Below are 23,831 nucleotides of genomic sequence, written 5' to 3'. Positions count from 1 at the left end.
GGGAAGGCTAGTAGGTATATTTGGGGAGGTAGTTTGGGTAGGAAGACAGACAAGAAAGACAAGACAGCAAAAAGGGGTGGTATATGACACGTGGGGTTTAAACACCTTGAATGGGGAGGGGGGTTTGGAAATTGAAAGCCCATGAGCCCCCAAATGGAAACTGTGGGACTGAGATCCTTACCCATGGGCAGTCACCACTGCACCTTCACAGCCCCAAAGGTGGCTGTGCTGGGTCCTGAGCATGAGGGGCAGGCTGACCCTCTAATTGTACCACATGGCCCTCAAGCTGGAGTAGCAGATCTCCACAGACCTGACTTTGGGTGACAGTATCCTGTCTGTGCCTGCTCCTGGGGAGAGGGATGAGCCCCATCCCCTGAGGTGGTTCCACCCAAAGGTGGTGCAGGACCAGCAGACGAGGAGGTCCCGGGGTGGGTCACAGACATGCTGGGGCGTGGTGCCACAGCCAGATGAGATGGGAGAGGTGGGTCTGCTGGGACCGGCCTTCCCAAACGTGCTATGGTGTTGCATGTTTAGAACATATGTGAGTTAGTAATAGTCAACACAATCCATGATCACTTATAACAGCATTCATAGTTATTCCCATTAACCCAAAACAACAGATTTGGAGCAGTTGCATAGCAAACAGAACACATGCATATATGAAACCACAGTGGCCATTACAATGACATGCAGGTTACATTGATAGCAACAGGCTACCATTGATAGTATTTCAACATGGAACATTAATAGAAACACATTTCAATATTTGTTTAACAATAGGACATATGTCCCAACAGTAGGTTTGGTGTAAAACATACCCATTGATTTTTGTGTTTAGATTATTGTTGCAGATGTGGTGGGGAGGGGAGTGATGTCAATTAACAACTTTTATATCCTTGCAGTACTCACAACTTTAATGATCATTGCTCTAATCATTACAATACAGGAATTATTACAATACCCTATGGCCTTGGTTTGGGCAGTGGTATGTTTGTACAAAGTGTACCCATCCACGGTCTTATAGCTACATTCTACATTTCTTACCCGGTAGACTTGTGAGGAGAATGTTTGTTAACATTACCTGACTGTTTCTACACATATTCCCAGATTCCTAGTTAAAATTATACCACTCAACCTCTTAATGCAAAAAATCTGGACAAAGCTTGACAAAATGGGGGTACAAATAGGGACATATTTTAAATATTGCTCTTATAAACTTAGAAAGTTGCTAGAGTAACAGGATTTGTTTTAAAATACATTTTCTGAAGGATTTGAAGTCTGAAACTCAAATGCATGTTATTATTTAGTGACTACAATCCAGAGATCATCCCAGTGATTTGCCAGGAAATAGAGGAACAGTCCAAAATTATGAGCCAAAAATCTGGACATTCTGTGAAAATCTGTACAGTTGAGAGGTAGTCAGCATACAGCTTACTACCACTCCTGGGATTCGAACCATGGCCGTGTCTGCTAAAAATACAACAATTTGTGTTTCATCAGAGTGAGCTATTTAGAAACTGCTATTTCTTTTTTCATTGTTTTCTGTCTAAGTCTTTCTTGGTTGTACACTCTGACCTTGTAATTACAACATTGTTATACAGACATTCCTAGACATATTTTTTTATGTAGCACAGTGTGAGAAATAGTGGTTAACACAACAGTACTATTCGGATATAAGGTCTTGGTGAACACAACATGTCAGGCCATACAATACCAGAGTAAACACAACCAGTCCAGGATTTAGAACTTTATTGCCAGGCAGTTGCACTTTTATTTAAATATGACCTATATGGGACTATTACTGTCATATTGTCTGGTTTATTCAGTAGAAACCATACACATTTTTTATACTGCCAGGTGACATTTACTCCTTTATATTTATTTGGTATGACTACTACAAGCAGTATTGTTACTCACTAGCCTCACGACGCAGCCTTTGCAACCTGCTGGCATAGACTTCCTGGTTCACAGCCCGCTCAGCTGGAGCTGTAATGAAAATAGAGAAACATTTTTGTATACCTATCCATCACATACACAGGCTGGACTTTGGTGAACAGTTATTGCTATGAATACTTACACACTGCTGGGACATCTCCCCTCTCTCTTCTTGGACCCACTGTTCCAAGAGCTCCCTCTTCCCCTTCTTCAAGTTGGCATAGTGGTGCCAGACCTGCTCACCAGTCCGAGGGATACCAGTGGAGCTGGTGAGATCATGGGTGAGACTTTCCCAGGCTCCTGCTTTATATTGGGTTCAGCATTCCTTACCAATGGGCAAATCCACTTAACGTGGCTATTAATTGCTTAGTTTTCATATGTACACAGTGCGTACACCCGGTCAGCATAGATGTGCAATGCTTAGCATTGCTTATGTTTTATTATATTGGTTTAACACCTGTATGGGATTGATTCATCATTCATTACATAATATAGATTTATTTACCTTCCCTGACATCCCCCAATGTGCTATAATTAATTTATTCTTGTGTGACTATACTGTATGGGGCACTTGTGTTTATATGAGGGTTTCACTACTTTATTACACTGACATCTCACATTTGGGCCTAATACACTACTCTGGTTGAGAAAAATAAGTTACTTCCTACATAAATATACAAATAAATTACAATTGTAATGTTAACACATAAAATGGAAATGGCTTTGGTGAGGCTCAAACTGTAAACGATTATATGCAAGGTGTATACTCTAACTGCTGCACTATTGCACTTACTCTTATGCTGGATGTTTATTGCTTTTTAACTTATCCTGTGGTTTCAGCTGGGCAAAGCGTAGCTAAGCAAAGGGTATACCTGCGCAGCTACGCTTAAACTTTATTGCATATCTCAAAAAAAATGTTTTATTTGTTGAGTTTTTTAATTTGTACCCTTCAGAATATCCATAAACATGTTATTCTAGCAATTTTCTGACTTTGTAGGGATGATTGTCTCTTATGGCTTTGTACAGATTCCTTACTCTGACGGGTTGGGAAGTGTGCACTATGTGCTTATGCTAAACCTGTTATTCTATCAACTTTATAGATTTGTAGGGACAATTGTCCCTTATGGCTTTGTCCAGATTTCTTACCCTGATGGGTTGGGGTGTTACAAGCATTTGTGCTCATTTTAAATTGCCGTATGGCAATTCTAGTTTGTAGGGGGCGTGTGTATTATGAGAGCATTGCTCTCAAATATGCCCCCTGCTCTCGTAAACATCCCCATGTACATATTACAGCATGGCAGTGGGACTTCATACACATGCATGGCGTGCTGCCATGCTGCACAGGAACAGTGCCTTACGTGCAGGAATAAGTTATTCCTGCAGAGGCGGTTGTTGAATCCTGGGGATTATTTCTTAGTGCACACATAAATAGAATAAATATACATCTCTCAAAAGATACACGTTTTTCAACCAAAAAAAAATAATAAAATAAAATAAATAAATACATGTAATAAAATGCAATAATACATCAATGTTTTAGGGGGCAAGATTTTAAGTGGGGTTTCAGGGATACATGCTCATTAATGCCTGGAAACTTATCTGCAGCTAACCGTATAATCCACTGTTGCTCCCTTCCTTCTGTAAAATGTTTGATATCACCCCCTCTAATGTTAGTAGTTATAATCTCTAAAACAAAAAATTTAAAACTATGCTCATCACCCTTGTCTATTACATGTTGCCCCAATGCACTCTTAGCCCTGTTGTTCCTCACATCCCCTGTGTGTTCTAAGATACGGTCTTTCAGGTGCCTATTGGTCTTCCCTACATAGTGTACAAAATACATTGAGCAATAAGAAAAATAAATCACATCTTTTGTATTACAATCAGCATACCAAGATGTCTCTATAACAAACCTTTTCTGTGGATGTTCAAAATGATTGCCTGTGTGTAGGCGATATAAATGCTTGTTTTCCCTTCCATGCATTCAAACCCAGCACCTATTGCTCATGAGGCCATAACTCTACCCATTTGTCTATGTCATGATGATGTCTCTACATTTAGAGACTTCCTGCACCTCACTTAAAGTAAGACACAGCCCACGAAGCCAATCCTGGATCCTGTTCTATATGCAAAGCTTCAATAATCACTGCAATTGACTCTAATGTTGATGAATGTTGGTCATATCCCCAATCTCATTAGCAGGGCTATCCTCTCCATTATCATGCCAATGTTTGGAGGTTATATTCTCCTTCGACCTAGGCCAAGAGAACACGTTCCCATCACCAAAATCACCCAGGTCTCATTGTAATTTCTTACATTTGGCTAAGTGAAGCCTTCTCTCAAAATTCTGTATGTTCTCATATAGAGTGTCCAATTTCTCTCCAATCACTTCAGTTGAGAATTTGCTCTGAATGAGATGCTGTAACTTATTTCTCTCTCTTAGCAAAGATTCTTCCATTGGTTTAAATAATTTCAACAACAACTGCATATAGTCAAAACAAGTCTAAGGTTCATGGTTTGCCACTGTTTCAAAAGGTCAAGCTATGAGGTGCCATACGCTGGCATTTTAAGTACCCTCAGACCTCTCGGGACAATTTTAAAGTGTATGGATGCCTCTAGATGGATTCTCTGCCACTGCATCCACTTAAATTTAAAAAGTTTATTTTCAAGGTCTCTATACAACACATAAAAATCTTGTTGTCTTTCAGTATGTTCTGTGGCAAGTCTTTTATTCTTATCAAATGTAGAGCTCATTAGAGGATTCCATCCTGGAAGTAGCAGTCTCTGCAAGTGTTATTTGACTGTTAACCACGCACGGATTGTATTCCATTTCAACAGATATTCCTTAAGCCATGTGCAAACAGGAAACTGAAAACAGCCAAAAAATGTATAGGAAAGAAGAGCCTTGGTTGATAAAGTGCACTCTCAAGCACGAATTTAAAGTCAGATAAAAAGAAACTGGGTGCACACCACGGTAAAACAAAAAAACAATTTAATGAAACTGGAATGCTAAAGCAATGGTTAAGTGCTTTCACTACCATCAAGGTAGCTTCATCAGACCTAATTAAAACAATCTTCCCTCCACTATTTAAATGCAAACCATCCAATCAAAAACCAAGAAACACATCCCCTATTACTTAAAGTTGCAATACACCTTTTTAAAAAAACATTATTTCTTAGCGCACACATAAATAGAATAAATATCTCAAAAGATACACATGTTTTTCAACCAAAAAATAGTAAAATAAAATAAATAAATACATGTAATGAAATGCAATAATACATCAATGTTTTAGGGGGCGAGATTTCAAGTGGGGTTTCAGAGATACACGCTCATTAATGCCTGGAAACTTATCTGCATCTAACCGTATAATCCACTGTTGCTCCCTTTCTTCTGTGAAATTCTTGATATCACCCCCTCTAATGTTAGTAGTTATAATCTCTAAAACAAAAAATTTAAAACTATGCTCATTACCCTTGTCTATTACATGTTGCCACAATGCACTCTTAGCCCTGTTGTTCCTCACATCCCCTGTGTGTTCTAAGATACATTCTTTCAGGCACCTATTGGTCTTCCCTACATAGTATATAAAACACACCGAGCAATAAGAAAAATAAATCACATCTTTTGTATTACAATCAGCATACAAAGATGTCTCTATAACAAACCCTTTCTGTGGATATTCAAAATGATTGCCTGTGTGTATAAACTTACAGGCTTTGCAATGTCTACACGAAAAGGTCCCCTCTCTGTGTGACGGTGGTGTGTATCCTTTGCTGGCACTCTTATAGCATAACTGTCTCTTTAGCGACTTACTGTTTCTAAAACTGAAATCGGGGTCACTCCCAATCAACCCTCTGAACTTCTCATCCATACTTAATATACCCCAGTTCTTCATGACATAACATATCTTATTGACATTACTGCTATATGTCAGGGTTAACCTAGTCATGCTATTTCTATGAGACCTTTCTCTGTCAATGACAGTATTTTCACATCTATCTGAAATATAGGGACAACCTCTGGTCCCTTGTTATTCAAGGGCTTCAGCAATCAGGGCATCCACGTCATTCACATTATACCCCTTAATTCTTGTAATGCTGCCTTCATACCCTCGTCGTTATTATGTAATCTCATTATTCTCGTTGCTTGGCCTTTCACAACGTTTTTATAGACATGACGGGGTGCATAATCCCCTTGTGTAAAAAAGCATTCCTCTTACATGACTTTTTATATATAGAAGTCCTAACATCACCAAAAAAACTTTTACTGATTTTAACATTTAAACATTCTATAACATCAGATGAATAATTATAACTAAATTTTAGAAATGACATAGTGGTGTGTAGGTAATCTACAAAACGTTTGGCGTCTTCAGCAGGTCTATCCCACAAGACAAAAATATCATCCACAAACCTCTTATAAGTCAGTATGTATCTACAAAATACATTATTCAGCATAACATTCTCCTGTTCCCACTGTGCTAAGGCCAGGCTGGCGTAGCTGCATGCACAAGCGGTGTCCATTGCTATGCCAACCTTCTGTAGATAGAACCTTTCATTGAAAACAAATGCATTGTTTTCTAAAATCAATTCTAATAAATTGCACACCAAAGTAATACTTTTATTGTCTAAACCTGTTTTGCTTAACAGAAATGTTCTAATACTGTCTATCCTCCAATCACTGGGGATAACAGTGAACAAAGAATTCACATCTAAAGCTCGAAAAATCAACTCGGTCTTATCTTGCACTTGCTACACAACAGGGAATAACTCAGTCAAAAAATATTTCATGTCCTTCAATATTGTGGTAGTGGAATTAACAAAAGGACGTAACATTTTCTCCACATAAATGGAGAGCGGTTCTGTGGCCCACCCTCTACTGGACACTATAGGGAGCATGGGTGGGTGAACAACATTTTTGTGGACTTTGAGGAGGCCATTTAAACTCAGTATAGCCAGAAATTCAACAGAGAGATACTTAAAAAGATCTTCATCAATAACTTTTGTCATGCACATATCAAATAAAAAGAAAGTCTTTCCATAATCCCCTCAACCTGTCCGCTATTCAACTGAACATAGGTTTCACAGTCAGACAGTAAATCCATCATATTATGCAAATAGTGAGTCTTGTCTAGCACAACAATACTTCCCTCTTTATCAGAGGGACGTATTTCTATTGAAGAAAGTTCTTTCAACTGTGTCAATGCACGACATTCGTCTTCATTCAAATTAAAGCTGCTGTTATTAAAACCATTCTCATACATTAAACAAACCCCTTTCTCACAAATAGTAGTAAACAACTCAACAGTGGGGTCAGTCACAGGAATATGGGAGACAGGAAATTCACCCCGGGGATCACGTCAGTCTCCCTGCTAGACAGGGGTCCAGGGAAGTAAATACTGCGGGAAGAAATATCCAGGGCATTGTTATGGCTAGGCTTGTATAGGCCCTAGGGCTGATAGCCTAGTACCAACCTATGAACCTATGAACCTATTCTTCTTAAAAGGTTCACATGTTCCTATACAATCAGGAAATTGTGTTCTTAAAGACAAGATTCCTAGCAAACATTTTAAGGTCTATAATTACTTTAGACATATCAAAATGTTGCATCAGAATAAATGAAAGCCCTCTATTAAGGAACATATTTTGTTCAGAAGTTAACGTAAGTGAAGAGATGTTTATAACTAAGTCATCTGGGTCTTTATCCATCTGTTTACCTTGTCCTTGTTCTCTACTGACTGGTATCTCTGCCATAGTCGTCTGTGCCTCAATCAGCTCCTCATTCTGTCTCTCTTGTCCCCTGTAGGTATGGGAAGTGGATCTGCAAGAGAAAAATCCACTCGTTGAGTAGGGACTGTATGGCACTGTTTGTCCTCCATGTTCTGTGGCATTTGGTGTACTAAGACTGTCGTTCATAGGTGTGTACTAGGCTAATGGCCCTGGAGCCTTTACAAGCCTAGCCCATATGATTACCCAGGCATCGTGCCACCCAACCTTTGTTCCCAGTGCCTCTGTCGAGTAAAGCCAGTGGAGTGATCCCTGGGGTGAATTTTCTATTTCCCATCCACTCATCAAGATTTCTCATGAAGAGGGCCAGTGAGGTGCTCTGCTTGACATGTATGGAAAGTCTATTCCATAGCATGGGCAGTCTCTGAGATATGAACCTGTCCCGCCAGCATGTTCTGTTGATTGTGGTAATGAGGTTGAGGTCTCTGGAGCGTGTGGTGCAGACGGACTGGGATTTCTTTAGATGTAGCATTTCTAACAGAGCTGGGTCAGACATGGCTTTGTAAGCCAAGCAGAGATCACCTCTAAGTAGGCAATATAAATGCCTGTTTTCCCTACAATGGATTCAAACCCAGCACCTATTGCTCATGAGGCCATAACTCTACCCATTTGGCTACATCATGATAATGTCTCTACATTTAGAGACTTCCTGCACCTCACTTAAAGTAACAGACACAGTCTGCGAAGCCCGTCCTGGATCCTGTTCTATATGCAAAGCTTCAGTAAGCATTGCAGTTGACTCTATATGTTGATGAGTGTTGGTCATATCCCCAATCTCATTAGCAGGGCTATCCTCTCCATTATCATGCCAATGTTTAGAGGTTATATTCTCCTTCAACCTTGGCCATGAGAACATGTTCCCATCACTGAAATCGCCCAGGTCTCATTGTAATTTCTTACATTTGGCTAACTGAAGTCTTCTCTCAAAATTCTGTATGTTCTCATATAGATTGTCTAGTTTCTCACCAATCAATTCAGGTGAGAATTTGCTCTGAATGAGATGTTGTAGCTTATTTCTCTCTCAGAAAAGATTCTTCCATTGGTTTAAAAAATTCCAGCAACAACTGCATATAGTCGAAACCAAGTCTAAGGTTCATGGTTTGCCACTGTTTCAAGAGGTCAGGATATGTGGTGCCATACGCTGGGATTTTAAGTACCCTTAGACCTCTTGGTACAATTTTAAAGTGTATGGATGCCTCTAGATGGAATCTCTGCCACTGCATCAGCTTAAATTTAAAAAAGTCTATTTTCAAGGTCTCTTGCCCCCCCCCCCGAGGATGTCACTTTTGCTGAATCCAATCTGTTATTTAACCTACTACTGAAAAAATTAACTGTGTCTTGTAATTCACGATATACTGCAACTTTTTCCACAGTTTTCCATTGAAAATGGGTACTTTTGATCCAGTCAGATTTTAATATCAATAATAAATAAACTGTGAGAGGATAATGCCTGGCTCAAGACTGAGATTTGGTGAGGAAGTAAATCTGAATTGCTTGATGGCCTTCACTCGGGGTTTACTGGTTCTTCAGCCAACAGATGGCTGGATTACTGACCACAGAAGAAAGAAGAAGAAGACAGGATAATCTTTTAAGGAGCTGTACATTGGCTCTGCTTCTCGGTTTCAAAGGAACAATCCTACAAGCAAAGCCTATTTAATAGAAGAAGGTCTGCCTGTCCACTTGGACATAGTCCGTAAAAGAAAAACAGCCTGCATTTGTATCATGGTCACGGGTAAAGAGAAGATATCAAAACATCTATAAAAGTCCTTAAAGTGACTTCAAACTTTACCACTAATTTGTCCATCCATGACAGATACACCTGAGAGACAGACTCTAGTTTTACCAGATTGCGTAGCAGTCAGTAATTATGAACAATTTAGTTTTACAAACAATACCTCATGTTTACAAAATTTATACAGAAAGTGGAGTCAGTCACAGTCCATCTGTCACACTTCATCACATCTGGTAATACAAGTTTTGCTATTCATGACTAATTTATTTTTAAAGAAAGCAATACAGTAGGTGCCATCAACGCTGAAAAGGCAAATTTCTGGTCCAAACTGTTTCTGGTCCTCAGAAAGGAAATCCTATAAGAGTAGCATTAGATTTGCCAGGCATGAGCACATTTGTTCAAATAAATTCAGGATGGTAACACTGAAAGCAGTTGTGCTATTCGCATTAAAAGGTTTTACATGCTAACACTATGCATGGAGTATGCATATTTGCATATCCTATTAAATCTGTATCAGATAACTTATCACCAGTTTTGTTTGTTTGCTTGTATTTCTTAACCAAGGTAGTGCACTAAACCACAAGAATCTTTTTCAGACAGCAGTCTCTGGTTATGAGTCGCTCAGTCACACAGTAGGTAAATGGAGGCTGAGAAACTCCAGCCTCAGAGTACAGAAAGCTGCTTCTTAATATTGCAAAACACTTGGTTCTCTGTGCTACCTGACTGTTTACAGGTCACCCATTTGGGACATCCCGAGACAGTTGACCTCTGTCTAGTCCAGCTAAATAGATAGTAAAAGTTGTCCATGTACTATTTTTTTATATTGCCATAATTTTCATATTTCTCTTCTTTTTTCAGCTCCGCCCATTAGGGGTCACCACAGCGGATCATCTGTTTCCATTTCTTCCTGTCCTCTGCATCTTGCTCTGTCACACCAACCACCTGCATGTCCTCTCTCACCGCATCCCTAAACCTTATCGTGGGCCTTCCTCTTTTCCTCTTACCTGGCAGCTCCATCCTTAGCATCATTCTCCCAATATACCCAGCATCCCTCCTCAGCACATGTCCAAACCAACGCAATCTTGCCTCTCTGGCATTGTCTCCAAACCATCCAACCTGAGCTGACCCTCTAATATACTCATTTCTAATCCTGTCCATCCTCATCACAACCAGTGCAAATCTTAACATCTTTAACTCTGCCACCTCTGTCTCTGACTCCTGTCTTTTCATCAATGCTACCGTCTCCAACCCATATAACATAGCTGGTGTCACTACCCTCTTGTAGATCATCCCTTTCACTCTGACTGGTACCCATCTGTCACAAATCACTACTGATGCTCTTCACCCACTCCACCCTGCCTGAACTCTCTTCACCTCCCATGCTCACCATTACTCTGAACTGTTGACTCCAAGTATTAACTTTTGCCAAATGAAATATGCAGACAACAATTTTCATATTTCTCTAAATATTTCAAAAATCAGGTATTCCAGGCAGAACTGCTTAGTGTAATATGAAATCTCACAGCTGGATGACCAAAATGCCTTTAATATTATGTGTGGAGTTATAGTGTTTATTGATATATTGTATGTTGTTTAAAAGCATTGCAAACATTAATATTTACTGTTATTCTGACTTACAGTTTCCATTTTAAGACATAGAATATAATGAATGCATCCACTGAAATAATTAATTTGTGCTTAATAGTTTGCAATATGCAGTTCTTTAGTACCACTTACTGTTATAGAAATATGAACATTTTCTTAAACTGTAAGGATATAACAAGATTTTGAAAAAAGGCAGATGCAAACATCAGAGAAAATGGAACGATTTATGACCCAGGAAGCAAATGTACATGTTAATGTTATGTCTCTTAAAACTCATTTTCAATTCATACCTTGGGGACTCAGGGCTTTTAAAAGTCTTACTGATCCATTTTACCTAATTGATGACATCACTGAGAGATGTTAATGGTGCTGGATATGAGCTACTCATCACCGCACTAGCAAGTGGGTCAACATCTTAATACGGTATGGTGTGAGCAGACAAAAGCGAATGACTGATCTTCGGCAGGAGATGTTAATAAAATGGGTATTTGATCTAATAGCAATTTTCAGATGCTTTTTTATTGTCTCAGTAGTAATTTCAACCAGTTTATTAATTTTACTTTGTTCTGTTCTAATTGCCAAAATCAAAGGGAACATGTTGTATACATGATAGATGCTTACAGCTAAGATACTTTGTTATGAAATTCATGCAATTAGGAAAACAGGTCCATCTTGCATTCTTTAACATCAAAAATATACATGCCTGCAACTACACAAACCTTGTGGAAGTAACTGGCCCAGTAATCAACTGCTGTACCTCTCTTTCATTTAACCACATCTATCTGCAGAACTTTCTCCCTTTCCACCTCAGCCTGATGTACTTTATTAGTCACTGTCGCAGTATTTCTTTCTGTAGGGATATCTTGCCAAGGATAGCCATACATCTGGCCAGCATACCAAAGCCTGGGCCCTTCCATGCTCCCTGCATCAGATGTATGTCCTGCATCTGAAGCGTAAGGTACATAAGTGATGTACAAGCGATAAATCCTCAGAATTTCTTTGCCACTAATCTGAAAGCAGTGGCTTAAATTTGGTCTGAATGTCATATTCCTAGTACAGTTCAATGATCCTATAAGTATTCCCACTGGGGACTCTTCCTTTTTCTTATCTTGTTTTATTGTGGTTACATGTCATCCAGAAAGGGGAAATGTGAATGTAAGAGGAATATTCCCCATAAGGATTGGCCTTTTTTTGTTTAGATGAAGAATTTGCCAGGCCTTTATTCCTAAGACCCTATCAAACTGTCTTTCCTGTTTCTCCATCTATCTTGAATACTAATGAGTTAAACTTTTTAAGAAACCGTGGATGTTCTTCCTGGTTCACTTTTGCAGTCCTAACTATTGGGATTTCCTGCCGTGAAAGCCCTCGGCCGACCCGACTACCAAAGAAAATTCTTTCTGGCTCACAGGCTGGAGGATGTCCTGACCGACGTTGGTATGCTCAGGTATAAAGGTAACCAGCTTGCATCATGAAATCAGTCTTTTCTTGCCTCGGTGCCTGAAGCTGTATTCAAGTGGATCAGTCAGTCTGTACCAGAGAGAAGTGTTATCGGACAAGATAAGTACCCCATTGAGGAACTTTTTTCTTTCCTTTGCTCGTGTCAGATAAAGTTAATAACTGTCTCCATTGTGGTAAACAGATCCCACACAGAGACTTTCATTCCCTTTGTGTTACTTGTCTAGACCCAGAACATGATGTCCTGAGTTGTTATTTCTGTGCACATTTTAATACCAGAACTATTAAGTGTAGGGCTGAATTTCTAGCAAAGTTCCTTAGCCAGCAACCTACTCCTTCATCGTCTATGGTGTTCCATCGACCGTTTGAAATCTGACCTTCCTAAGTGCAAGAAAGAAAAGAAACAAAAGCTTAGGTCTTCAGATGACAGTCATTCCCTGCCTGCTTTTCCCTCCAGGCTTGTGATCATTCAGCAAGGTGAGGTGCTTATGCAGCCCCCTGCTTTTTTATGTACCAGTGACTCAGGCCTCTGTTGAGACCTTTTAGGAGTCTGACATGCCATCAGTTCCTTCCACCTCTGCACAAGCCCTTGACATTGGCTCATCGGTTATGACCAGGACTGCTCTGCAGGCCTTGGCTTAGGTAGAGCATACACCACCTGGAGACTCTGCTACTAAGCCTTGGTCCTCTCAAGCTCTGGTGCTCATTCAACACTCACGAGACACAGGCATCAGGTTTTCGGATGCCCTTAGGCCTAAGGCTTTAGCCACTCCTAGGAAGGCTTCTGCATCAAGGCCTTCAGCTAGGTCTTCTTGTTCCACTTCACAGGGGTCTCAGCAGGATTTATTTAAAGTAGCCAAGGACTTGATCTCTTTTGTCAGATCAAGGCAAGCTCCAGGGGCTACTTCCCTTAGAAAAAGGAAAAGAGATTATACTCCAAAAATTTACCAGGATTCCCTTCTTTCTGAGGAAGACACAGACCTTGAGGACTCTGGGTCTGAGGAAGGCCCCCTCCTATAAATCTTATGAGGATGCTGATTCTGAGGAAATCCTCCCTTCTGCTTCTCCCCCTGAGGATTTCACATTTGAAGAGACCCTCTATGTTATGAGACAACCTTTTCAGTGGAAGGCACAAGGCTACCCTCAAACAAAGAAGAAAGTTATGGAGTTCTTGGATTTGCCTGAGCACAAGCCTTTGACTCCCCCCCATTCTGTAAGTAGTGGAAGATGTCTTTCTGGAATCCTCCTTAAAACCTGATTCCCTCCCACATGCCCCACATAAACCAGACAGGTTTTAAAGGTTTCAGGATTCTCATAAATACATGTACAAAAATCCTACTGCTGACCCAGAAGTGATCACTCCAGGACCTAAAGGACCCAGCTCAGCCAGAAATCCCCTACCACAGATAAAGAGAGCTGGTCCCTTGAAAGGTTTGGCAAATAAAGTGTTTACATCTGCCACTCTTATCATGAGGGCTGTAAACTGCTGATTTTATAGGTTCATAGGTTCATAGGTTCATACTAGGCTATCTGCCCTAGGGCATTTATAAGCCTAGCCAGAGTGTGTGTGGCTTTCACCACCCCTTAGGATGAGAATACTATACCCATTAGTTTGCTGTGCCTCTGTCCAGCAGTGATACAGAGATGATTCCCGGGGTAAACCTACGATCTCCCATCCACTCGTCAAGATTTCTCTTGAACAGAGTCAGTGAGGGGCTCTGCCTCACATGGACTGGGATTCTGTTCCATAGTGTAGGGAGTCTCTGGGTGATGAATCTGTCCCTCCAGCACGTCCTATTTATAAAATTGCCATGTATTCAGTGGGAAGGTAAAGTTCATAGGTTCGTAGGTTCATACTAAGCTAACTGCCCTTGCAAACCATTTTAAGCCTAGCCAATTATCCCTTGTGAGACTCGAACGCTGCACCTTGTTCATGCAAGGCAAACACCTTAACCATTAGGCCACCCTCCCAACCAATATGATTAAGTATCAATAGACTATCCTTAAACAGCCCAAGCAAAAGGTTTCTACCCTTGAAGATAAAGAAACCTTCCCAAGGAATTGTCTGATCTCTGTCATTCCAGTGCTCAGGTAGCCAAACAATCCCTCCATTGCAGTTATGATGTCATGGAAGCATCTTGTAGAGCTGCTACAACTGGATCTGTTATTAGAAGGAATGCTTGGCTCCGAGAAAAACTCTTCCAGACCATGTTAAGGCTAACCTGCTGGTCCCCCCTTAGACAAAGATATTCTATTTGGGCCCAAGGCAGAAGAAGTACTTAAGAAGATGAAGGATAAAGCAAAGTCAGTGCAGACAGTAAAATATTTCCTCCAGGTGCAACCTCCAAGGTTTAGTACTCTAGTAGTCGGCAGAGTGGACTAAAGCTCAAGACTCTAGTAGTAGAAATTTCCCTGCCAAACACTGGTCCTTTCCCTCCCAGCCTTGGGATAGACAGAGAAAATCCCAAAGGGATAGGCCATGTAGACAGAGGCAACAGCTGCAAAGAAGCAGGCAATGAACCTCAGAAGTCCCCCAGAAAGGAAGTTCTAGAACCAGGCCACATCCAGAGAGCAACACTGACTCAGCCACCCTCCCTCCACCCCCCATCCAAAGCTAGGCAGAAGGCTGTCTCTTTTTTCAGATACCTGGACCCACTTTACCTCAGACAGGTGGGTTCTAAGCATTATTGCAAATGGCTACAAATTCACTTTTAAAGAGCATTTAAAATACTCAGATTATCCAGATGTTCCTCAAAATCAAAAAGCAGAGGCCCTGGCTCAAATCCAAAACCTATGCTCACAAGGAGCAGCAAAACCATTCTGTGCAGCTCAACACAGGAAAGGATTCTACTCCAGGCTCTTCCTGGTCACCAGAAAGGAAGGTTCCTGGTGCCCCATTTTGAATCCGTCCAAGCTCAATCAATTTCTCCTGGTGCCAAAGTTCAAAATGTTAACACTTCAAAAGCTACTACCCATGCTATCCCCCCAGGTCTTTATGGTCTCTCTAGACCTAAATGATGCTTACCTGCACATTCCTATTCAGGAGTCCCACAGAAGATTTCTATGCTTTAGGACAGGATGCAGTTACTATCAATTTTCTGCACTGCCCTTTGGCTTATCTACCACACCAAGAGTGTTCATAAATTGCTTGTCACCAGCAGTAGCCTTCTGCAGGACCAGGGGGATTCAAATCTAGCCATACCTAGATGATTGTCTCTTTTTCAGTTCACAGATCAGGCACAACTCCTCAAGAACCTCAAATTAACCCAGGACCTTTTCTCTTCCCTTGGGTTCACAGTGAACCTGCAGAAATCCAACACTTCACCAGCCCAAAAGATTGTTTTCCTGGGGCCCTTCTGGACTCCTCCTCCAAAAGGCATTCCTCCCTCCAGAGAAAGTCTCCTTTCTGTTGGATTATTTCCACAGGATACACTTGAAGGATTGCATCTCAGCAAGGGAATTTCTACAATCTCTGGGATACATGGCTTCATGTATCCTCATATTTCCCTTTGCCAGGCTACACATGAGGAAGCTCCAGTGTTACCTCAAGAATGTATGGTGCTAGAGCTCACAGTCTCTAGAGACCCAGATTCCCCTGATCCCTTGCCTCAAACAAGAGTTTGCATGGTGGGCGCAGGCTTGCTCCCAGACTCAGGGCCTCCCCTTCAAATTCTCACCTCAGGGTCAAACACTAACCACAGATACCTCAGACACAGCCTGGAGGGCTCATTTCCAGAACCTCAGAATTCAGGGAAAGTGGGATTTCAGGGTGCAGGCACCTAGGCAGTGAGACATTTCCCTTAGGTACATTTGGTCAGGGACACATGGCTGAAGTGACATTCAGCTGCAGAGAAATATAGCAGTGGCCTTTTCCCTGTGGGCAAAAAAGAAATGCTGTGCCATGCCCACAGCTTCAATAACCAAATGCACATGGTAAAATAATGTACATGGTCCCCAAGGCAACATGAGACAGCAGGTAGTATGGCAGGCATCAGCAGCAGACTGGCCACTGGACATGTCAATGGCACAAGAAATGCAGTGCACAACAGGCAGTGCCTTTATAATCAGTGCGTGTAGACCACTACCCCTTTCACAATGTCTAGGGAACACTACTGAAAATGCACACTGGAGCATAAATGTGACTAGAGTAGCATGCAGGATTTCCTCCATGCTGTAGCATACTTCTATGTGTTGTAGTTAGATACGCATGTACTGTACACTGAGTACAACACTCATTACTTCTTCCACCACCCATCTACTTGGTTATTAAAGCTGTGGACATGGCAATGTGTGCTTTTTTACCCACTGAGAATTCACAACAGCTATACTTCTCTGCAGCTGAATGTCACTTCAGCCATGTGACTCCAATCAAATGTACCAAAGGGAAATGCCTCACTGCCTAGGTGCATGAACCCACTCATGGCAGTACTAAAGGACCTGCTAGCCTTCAAGGAAATATGGGCACTAGCTGTTGGGCTAATACAGACAGACAATACCATGGTAATGTGGTACTTAAATAGACAGGGAGGGACACATTCCTACCCCTGTGCATCTTGCAATGCAAACCTGGGAAACAGCACATTCCATGGGGTTACATCTCATAGCACAGTACCTCTCAGAAGTTCAAAATACTCTAGCAGACAACCTCAGTAGAAATTTGAAGACCCCCATGACTGGCATCTGCATCCAGAAATTTTTCTAACCGTTAACACAAACTTGGGGAGTTCCACAGGTGGACCTCTTTGAATCCAAGGAAAATGCACACCTACAAAATTTCTGCACTAAGAACAGACAGGAAAACCACCTGGAAAACAGATGCCTTATCCTTCCAATGGACTCAGCTTTTTATTTACGCATTCTCCCTTATTCCCCTTCTACCTCATGTCCTTCTCAAAATAATGGAAGAAGGCCCAAGAACAATTCTGATAACTCCAAACTGGCTCAGACAGCATTGGTATCACCTCCTCCTCAACCTCCCCAACCAGATCCCATGGTTACTACCTCAAAGGGTAGACCTCCTCACCCAGAATGGAATAAAAGGTAGTCCATCCCAACCTGCAGACCCTCAGCCTTGCAGCTTGGATGATCCCTTAACACTCACCAGAGGTACTACCCTAAGTAAACAGGTGCTAGACATCCTCAAAAAATCTAGAAGGCCTAGCACTAGGAAATACTACTCATCTAAGTGGAAAATTTACTCTATTTGGTGCAAAGACCACCACCTAGATCTCCAATCAGCACATATTTCCAACATCCTGGAATACCTGACTGGGCTGCTGAATCAGGGGATATCTCATTCATCCATTAAAATCCATGTGTCTGCCATCTCTGTAAACATGCCATCTCCCCCCCTTCTTTCACCCACTGTCTCTTAAGCCAATTTCTTAAGGGCGTAATTCACATTAGACCCCCCCCCCAGAAGGAATCTTACTCCTCCATGGGACTTTAACTTTATGCTAGAGAAGCTGACCCTCCCCCCTTTTGAGCCAGCAGCTGTTGCTGACCTAAAGTTTCTGAAATGGAAAACAGCACTGCTTCTGGCTATCACTTCAGCCAGGAGGGTTTCTGAGTTGCAAACCCTCATGGCAGTGGGACCTTATCTTATCTTCCACAGAGATAGGCTCTCTCTCAGAACAAACCCCTCCTTTATGCCCAAGGTAGTCACTGACACCTCTCTGAATCAGGCCATTCATCTCCCTTCTTTCCCAACCCTCAAAACAAAGATGAGAGAATTCTGCATTCCTTGGATGTGCAGACAGCTACAGTTCTATCTGGACAAGACTAAAACCTTGATGATGCCTGAACAGCTGTTCATTAACTTTGCCCCTGGCTTAGAAGGCAATCCAGCCTCTAAGCAAACTATTTCTAAATTTATTTCCAATTGCATCTCCTTTTGTTAAAGCTCTCATGGCAAAGTACCTCCAGTAGGGATCAGGTCACATTCCAGCAGGATAAGAACAACCTCTGCTGCCTTCATTAAGGGTGTCCCCACCAATGACATTTTAGAAACTGCCACCTGGTCCTCAGTGCATATCTTCAGCAAACACTACCACTTGGCAGCCTTTTGCAAGTCTAGAGCAAGCTTTGCCTCTGCAGTCCTGCAGGGCATCCTCTCTTCTCCTTAGACTACTTCCTCCCTCCTTTTCAGCTTTAGGAATCATCCCAATAGTTAGGGGTGCAACAGTGAAACATGAAGAACATAGTATAGTTGTGTACACTAACCATAAATGTCTTTTTTCCCTCCCTCCTGCCCCCTTAGCCTATTTTTTTTTTAATTTCTCCAAGTCTTTTGGGTTTCTAATACCATGACGGAAATGGACCCCATTCCTAAGTCAAAGTACAATTAAAGTTCACGAAATTAGTATTGTTTCAGTCTTTGATGTCAGCCAGAAGTGCTCTTTGCAGCACCTTCAGTGTTCCCAGTAATGACTCCTTCTGCAATTCGTATAGGGTTACATGCATTGATAACATATATAAATACGATTGTAGATTCTTTTTTATGAGACCCGTTGTTCCTACTACTATTGGAACTGTCTGAGAATCTTTCTTCCACATGGCTCTCATTTCTGCCTGCAAATCCTGATATTTTATGAGTTTGTGTGTCTCTGTACGCAAGACACTGTAGTCACTGAGTGTGGAGATTTCAATGATCAATGCTACTTTTGTCTTCTTTTCATGGACCACTATATCCAGTTTTCTAGCATCTATCTTTTGAACTGTTGGTAATGGGTGATCCCATGTGATGTAGACTTTATAATTTTCTATGATGCTTTGTGGCTCATGTTTACAGTGTTTTTCAGCCACTTCAGTACCATGTTTGCACAATCCCCAGTGCAACAGTCTTGCCACATTATTATGCCTTTCAATATACAGTCCTTCTGCTACTGTATGTCACAACCAGCAAAGAGGTGTACAACTGTTTCCAATTCTTTTACAAAACCTACATTTGTCTGTTTCTCCCACATGTTCAATGGACTTTATAAACCAACATGTACATAGCCCACTGTCTTGGGCCATCAATATTAACCTTTCATCTCTTGGTTTGAATTCACCTCTCCCTAACCATTCCTGCATTCGATCCTGATAAACATGAGGTTCTTACAGATGTTTTCTATACTATACTTCTGCATTTTCCAAATTTCATGCCTTCTCATCTTCACCTTATACTCTTTCTTTTGTTTCCTGGCAAATTTGGTTGCTGCCGGTTTTCTATCTACTTCTGGTTTGACTTCCATTCCTACTTGATGCCGATATGCTTCTGCTAGACTAAGCAGAGAAGTCACCTTAGATTTATTTTTCTCATGTTTCAAAACATTCACTACGTTTGGGTCCTGTGAGGTCAGCAGATATGTGTGCAGTCCCACAATTGCAAATCTATATATGTAATCAATTTCAAGGAAGCCCATCCCTCCTTTGGAACGGGGAATACAGTAGATATAAAAAGTTTACACACCCCTGTTAAAATGCCAGGTTTTTGTGATATAAAAAATCGAGACCACAATAAATCATTTCAAAACTTTTCCCACCTTTAATGTGACCTATGACCTGTACAATTCAATTGAGAAACAAACAAATCTGTTAGGGGAAAAAAATATAAAAAATAAAAAATGTACAATACACTGGTTGCATAAGTGTGCACACCCTTAATCTAATACTTTGTTGTGTGTGTACACCCTTAAACTAATACTTTGTTGAAGCACCTTTTGATTTAATTACAGCATTCAGCCTTCTTGGGTACACACCTGCCATCAATTAAAGAGACTCTGATTAACCCTAAATAAAGTTCAGCTGTCCTAGTAGGATTTTCCTGACATTTACTCAGTTGCCTGCTACAGCAAAAGCCATGGCTCGCAGAGAACTTACAAAGCATCAAAGGGATCTCATTTTTGAAATGTATCAGTTAGGAGAAGGGTAGAAAAAAAATTCCACAGCATTGGCTATACCATGGAACACAGTGAAGACAGCCATCAAAAAGTGGAGAAAATATAGGACAACAGTGACGTTGCAAAGAACTGGACATTCCTCCAAAATTGATCAAAAGACAAGACGAAAACTGGTCATGGAGGCTGCCAAGAGACCTACAGCAACACTGAAGGAGCTGCAGTAATTTCTGGCAAGTACTGGTTATGTACTGCAGGTGATAATCTCCCGTATTCTCCATATGTCTGGACTATGGGGTAGGGTTGCAAGACGGAAGCATTTTCTTACACAGAAAAATATCCAGGCCCAGCTAAAATTTGCAAAACAATACATCAAGTCTCCCAAAAACATGTGGGAAAATGTGCTATGGTCTGATGAGACCAAGGTTGAACTTTTTGGCCACAATTCCAAAATGTACGTTTGGAGCAAAAACAACACTTTGCATCACCAAAAAAACACCATTCCCACGGTGAAGCATGGTGGTGGCAGTATCATGCTTTGGGATTGCTTTTCTTTAACTGGAACTAGGGCTTTAGTCAAGGTGGAGGGAATTATAAAAAGTTCCAGATACCAGTCACTTTTGGCCCAAAACCTTCAGGCGTCTGCTAGAAAATTGAAGTTGAAGAGGAATTTTACCTTTCAACATGACAATGACCCCAAGCATACATCTAAATCAACAAAAGAATGGCTTCACCAGAAGAAAATTAAAGTTTTGGAATGGCCCAGCCAGAGCCCAGACCTAAATCCAATAGAACATTTGTGAGGTGACCTGAAGAGAGCTGTGCACAAGAGATGCCCTCGCAATCTGAAAGATTTGGAGCCCTTTTGCAAGGAAGAGTTGGCATATATTGCCAAGACAAGATGTGCCATGCTGATAGACTCCTATCCAAGAAGAGTGAATGTTGTAATTAAATCAAAAGGTGCTTCAACAAAGTATTAGTTTAAGGGTGTGCACACACAGCAAAGTATTAGTTTAAGGGTATGCACACTTATGCAAGCAGTGTATTGTATGTTTTTTTATTTTTTTGTACTTTTCCCCCCTAACTGCTTTGTTTGTTTGTTTTTCAATTGAATTGTACAGGATATAGGTCACATTAAAGGGGGGGGGGTTCAAATGATTTATTGTGGTCTCATTTTTTATATCACAAAAACCTGGCATTTTAACAGGGGTGTGTAAACTTTTTATATCCACTGTATATAATCTTGGTATGCACTGATTTTTATAAATCATTTGCTGAGCATGAAGCATCATTTTTGTTTTCCTGTCCTATCTATCCAGCACATTTTGGGGCCAGCCAATTATTCCAAAACTGTAAGTTACCATAGGAAGAGTAAATTGGTTTATAGCCTGAATTTTGTTCCTAGATGTCAATGCTGTTTTCAGCATTAATTTAAGTCTTTAAAGTATTCCTTACTAAGTTTTATTTTCATTTGTTCATGTTTTATTGTTGATCCTTCATCAGTTCCCAAATATTTATACACTCCCTCTTGCTCAAGTTCATTTATATCACATTATTGTCCCCAAACTGATGTTTTCTTGGAACTGCAGTATTCCTGCTTTAAAGGTCCCTTTTGCACATTTATCAAGACCAAATGACATTCTTATATCGTTTGAAAAAGTTTTGACAACTTGCCGTTGTGCTTTCATTTCCTCATCTGATGAGCTGTACAGTTTTAAATCATCGACAAAGAGAAGATGAGAAGCCTTTACACTGTTGCTTTCTAGGAGCCAAATTATAGCCATGGCCTAAGCTGTTAAGCAGACAGCTTAATGGGTTAAGGGCAAGACAGAATAGCAGCAGTGACAGGGAGTCACCCTGGAATATCCCCCCTTTGAATTTTTATCCCTGGAATAATAATTTGTCCTTTTTCATGGCTTAATTGCAAAGTGGCCTGCCACTGTTACATGTTCACTGTAGTGTAGTCGATCCGTGTAGGGTGTATCTTATACATTTTTAAGCACTCTTTTATCCACAAATGTGGGATTCTATCAAATGCTTTTTTGTAGTCAATCCATGATGTACTTAGATTCTTCCCCTGTTTACAACTCTTTTATCCATGAATGTAGGATACTATCAAATGCTTTTTTGTAGTAAATGCATGCCGTATTAGATTCTTCCCCTGTCTACAGTTCTCCACTATGACTTTGACAATAAATGAGCCTTTATTCAATATGACTTTCTTTTATTGCCCTTGCGTTCTATTGCCATAATTGAGTTTTCTTTTAAATGACTATAAAATCTGTCGACATCAATTCCAGTGGTGGTTTATACGTCATCGGAAGGCAAATTATCATTCTGTAATTTTTAGGGTAGCTTGCAGGTTCACTCAAGAAGGAGTATTGTTTTTCCTGTTGTTAGCCAGGTTGGTGTCTGTTCATGTGCACATATAAATAGTTCTTACTCATGGCTAAATCTTCATGCAAAGATGTTAATACTTTTAACCAGAAGTTAGGTACTGCTTCTGGGCCTTGGATTTTCCAGTTAGAGGCTTTTCTAAACTTTTTTTGAATCCCTCTGGGTGTTACTTCATCCCATTTCAAATTCTGTACCTTTAAACTTCTTTTTATTTCTTTTACTTCTTCTATCCATTTAGCATCTTTGCTGTGTTCCAGAAGATCTTCATAAATGCTTCTCCAGAATATATCTATTTCTTCTTTTTTGGTGGTCTTTCACTTTCTTTTACCTTGTTTCCCAGTTCTCTATAAAACATTTTCGGGTCATCAAAAAATTGCTTATTTTGTACTTTTCCTTTACATTTATCTGTGCATCTTCCATGTTTTTCTCTCTGTGCTGAGATTTTTAGTTTGTTATTTGTGATAGTGCATGATAGATCCTGATCTATCTTTCTAAATATTTTTGTTGATCTGTTCCCTCTTCTATACTCTTCTAACAGTGACACTTCCTGTCCTAATTACTTTATAGTTTTCTCTATTTGATACTTCTGTGACGTCTGTGCCCTGACCCAGCAATCAAGGAGCCTCAATCCTCACCACTAGCACCAGTGAGGGGCATCTCATATAGGAGGAAAGGATAACAAATACACACAGTAAAGTGCAGTTTCCCTTAACAGCACACAGAGATCACAGTCAGTCCGGGGCTGGTCACTTTCTTGCTCTCCAGGTCCCCAATAAGACTCCCTACTGGCACAGCTATAGGGTCTAGATCTCAGCCAGCTGGGCAAACTAAAATCTCCAGTACCCTCTCTGTCCAACGAGTGCAAGTAGCTGACACACGCACACACTTTGAGATAAGTTTATACAACCACACAGACACTCCTGGGAAAGGCTGCATAGGCTCTCCAGCTGTGCCCCTTTTACCCAGACTATACGGTAGAAATCACTGCCATCACCCAGCTAATATTTATTAGCTACCCAAAGGCGCTTAAAAGGGTG

This window comes from Protopterus annectens, chromosome 3.part1, assembly GCF_019279795.1.
Source record: "Protopterus annectens isolate FY-2018-M chromosome 3.part1, PAN1.0, whole genome shotgun sequence".
NCBI lineage: Eukaryota > Metazoa > Chordata > Ceratodontiformes > Protopteridae > Protopterus > Protopterus annectens.
Note: the sequence above shows the minus strand (reverse complement) of the source record.